Genomic DNA, 208 nt, shown 5'->3' with positions numbered 1-208 from the left:
ATTCCCACTTAGTTAACAAGAGCTCACCCCACTATCTGCCAAGACACAATATACTTGCGTTAGCTAATACCCAACATAAATCAGCAAAATGATAGACTGTACCAGCTGATGGCTCTATTTCCAAGGATTAATATAAATAGGGCTGGTTATCACCATTAAGGGATTTCAGAATATGACAACAGCATTTGTCAGTGTTGGAAAGTTCATT

Source organism: Lipotes vexillifer, unplaced genomic scaffold (genome assembly GCF_000442215.2).
Source record: "Lipotes vexillifer unplaced genomic scaffold, Lipotes_vexillifer_v1.1 scaffold815, whole genome shotgun sequence".
Taxonomy (NCBI): Eukaryota; Metazoa; Chordata; class Mammalia; order Artiodactyla; family Lipotidae; genus Lipotes; species Lipotes vexillifer.
Note: the sequence above shows the minus strand (reverse complement) of the source record.